At 35.8% G+C, this 3,090-nt stretch overlaps 1 pseudogene; it reads left to right on the forward strand.

Annotated features, from left to right (window-relative positions):
- The first annotated feature begins 304 nt into the window (after positions 1-304).
- The window catches only part of LOC102469006 (coiled-coil domain-containing protein 181-like), a 4,152-nt pseudogene continuing 1,366 nt past the window's right edge, over positions 305-3,090 (forward strand).

Here is a 3,090-nt window from a genome sequence, read left to right on the forward strand (position 1 = left end):
AATCATTATATTTTTATTTATTATACTGTGTCTGGCATAAATTTGAGGTTTTATGTGAGTGGGATTCTTTGTAAATAATAAGGTAGATCTATTAAACTTTTCAGGCAACTATTTGTTTATGGGTTCAGAACTATATATATTATAAAATTCAGGGAAAGCATTGAGAAGTTCCAAAGAAATATTCTAGTAGCTGTATAACTTAAACATTTTAAATAATAAATTTCAAGATGCCTGGTCTAAAAAGAGAGCTGATTATCCCAAGGCACTGAGAAAAAATATATCATTATTCTTCAACAAGCAGAATATGAATGAAAATAAAAATACCGATTCAAAAGAAAGTGGAGAATATGAAGACTTTGAAAAGGACTTGGAGTGGTTAATTCATGAAAAAGAAAATAGTGATGCCAGCACAACAGAGATGACTTATGAAAAGGAAGAAAATGTTAATCAAGAATTAAAAGAGAAAAAGAAGACAGCAAACAGCTTTCTGATCCTGACACATCTTTGAAGGATGAGGTATCACCAAGACGAAATGATTTCATTTCTGTACCAAGTATTCAAGCTTTGGATCCCATATCAGATTCAGATATGGAAAATTCTTTCTAGGAATCCAAACTAGAAAGCCAGGATAACTTAGAAAAGGAGGAGGATGAGGAAGTAAGGAGATAGATTATGGAGAAAATCATATAAGCTAATAAGCTCCTACAGAATCAAGAAACTGTTAATGATAAAAGTGAGCAGAAACTTAAGTTCAAGGACAAATTAGTTGATCTGGAAGTTCCTCAACTAGAAGACAACGATACTTACAAACATAATTTTAAAAATGAAAGTAATATGTCTGGAAAACTGTCGCAGTTATAATATTTCCAATGAATTTGGACAAGAAAATGTGCTCCTGTCACTTACAGATGGAAACTCTGAAGAAACCAAGGATGGGAAGATACTGGAAGAAAGAGATAGAAAGTTTGAACTTCTGAATTTACAAGACATTGAGAGCCATGGGGTTTTACCCCCCATTAATAACGCTAATATTACAGAAAATGAACTTCAGCAGTTGTCATCCAGATCTTACAGTGATGTCCAGAAAGAAAAGCCTTCAGCAAAGATTCATGCTATCACCCATTCCTTCACAGAAGAGACACTATGTCCCTCAGCCACCACCCAACCCCAAGGCTCATCCAAGCTCTGCAGCCAATTCAGATGGAAGTAAAGGGAATGGGAGATCTAGTCACAGGACACAGTCTGCAAATATATCTCAACACTGACCTCGACATACTGTCTTTTGCCTAGGCAGAACGAACCACAAAAACAGCTATAACGAAAAAGAGAAAAGCTAAAAAGAGAGGAAGAACAACAGAAAATAGCAGAAGAAAAAGAAAAGGAAAGAAGAGAATGACATGGTATTTAAAGCCTGGTTGCAAAAGAAAAGAGAGTAGGTTCTAGAAGTGAGGAGAATTCAGCAAGCAAAGCAAATTGAAGACATGAACAGAAGAGCAAAGTTTGCTTAAAAAGCAGGAACACAGAGATCCACAACAAGCTTTTCAATTATGGCTAAAAATAAAGAATGAAGAGAAGATGAAAAAAAGGAAGACAGAAGAGCTATGAAGGCAAGAGGAATGCTTATTCCTCCTTAAAGGAACAGAAGGCCGGGAAACGGCCTTCAAACAATGGGTAAGAAGGAAAAGGACAGAGAAAATAGCTGAGCAGCAAGCTATCAGAGAGAGAACCAGACAGCTCTGACTAGAAGCAAAGCATTCGAAGCAGTTGCAGAACCACCTGATCTGTCAGAAGCGAAATCTTTCATTTTATTGTTCGTTACAACTGAAGGTGTTTATTAAATACTTTGTTTGGAAGCTGCTATCATCAGGAATTTGAATATAATTTCTTATAGCCTGTGTACTTTGGTCATACCCTAAATTATGGAAATGATATTTACCTTTTGGTAATAATTGAATTTGTTTTTCCTATCACTAAACAAAATAAATTTCTTCTCTCACATTCGTAAAAAAAATTAAAGAAGGAAAAACATTCTAAAAACTTATATTTCTACTTTTTGGGTGAGTGGAAATTCTGAGCTCCTTGTGCATTCTAGTTATCAATCCCTTATCAGGAGGACAGTTCATAGATATTTTCTCTCATAAGAGATAAATACTGTAAGTTTCTTTTTAACATGTACTGAGTGTCTTCACTCTTGGGCAGGTCTCAAGAAAGTCTAAAACAGTTCTGAAAACAATCTAAAACTATAATTTTGAAAAAACTGAAAATAAAGATGAACTACCTTATTGGATTTTTCTCCAACCATTGATTCCTATATTAGAGTTCATAGGACTAGGATACAACCTTCTACCTCACCCCAGTCCATCTCCCAGCTCTGAAACAAACATCTTTAGGAAATGCAAAGATATATACAATATGTACCTGTTCTAAAAAAAAAAAATTGAGCATGTTAAATATCAACCACATATGGGACTAGCAGTTAGGATAATGGCTATGTCGCTGAACTCCCATGTAGTTGACCGTGGTTTGAGTCCCAGATCCGGTGGCTTAAACTCATGCTGGGCATGTGCGTGTGTGTGTGTGCCCAAGATTGCGAGAGGAGAGTGGAGGAGAAGGGATTGCAGCATGGCCATCCCCCATGGTGGGGGGGGAGGTGATTTCTTATTTTCTATCTCTCTATCTCTCTCTGTCTGTCTGGCAAACACACACACCCTATAGCAAAAGCCTCTCCCCCCCCAAAAAAAAATCAACCCTATATATTTTACATTTAACTGCGTAGCCTTTTTCCTAAAAAAAGAGTTAATGACAAAATGAGATAGAAGGTATTTTACTTGTAATCCTACAGAATTGCTAGACAAATAGTTTCAGAAGACACACTACTGCATAAATGATAGTCTAACAGTAATACAGTGATATCATTCATCCAATTTATTTACCACATATGGATTACACATCAAATATATGCTGTGTGCTTAGCTTGAAACTAACGATAAAACTCTTATATAACTCACTAAGAAAGACTGATTGAATAGGTGTGTAGGAATGAACACATTGAGGACAGAATTGAAGATAAACTCAGTTCATTCTTTCCCT

Source organism: Tupaia chinensis, unplaced genomic scaffold (genome assembly GCF_000334495.1).
Source record: "Tupaia chinensis unplaced genomic scaffold, TupChi_1.0 Scaffold000276_2, whole genome shotgun sequence".
NCBI classification, from domain to species: domain Eukaryota; kingdom Metazoa; phylum Chordata; class Mammalia; order Scandentia; family Tupaiidae; genus Tupaia; species Tupaia belangeri.